Genomic DNA, 202 nt, shown 5'->3' on the forward strand with positions numbered 1-202 from the left:
GTCCTTGTCTATCACTACGAAACCATATTTTTGCTGCCAACATTCGCGACACAGCGCACAAAAATCTTCGTACGTCATATCAGTGTTCACGTGATCTTTGTACACGTGTTTCATATTGGTACCTTCATGCTTAAAGAGAATCAGCAGATTCGTATTATCCCGTATAAGATGCTTAGGTATCTTTGCATACGTCTAACAGAGA

Source organism: Odontomachus brunneus, unplaced genomic scaffold (genome assembly GCF_010583005.1).
Source record: "Odontomachus brunneus isolate Ranch 3 - 2012 unplaced genomic scaffold, Obru_v1 Obru_scaffold_109, whole genome shotgun sequence".
Classification (NCBI taxonomy): Eukaryota; Metazoa; Arthropoda; class Insecta; order Hymenoptera; family Formicidae; genus Odontomachus; species Odontomachus brunneus.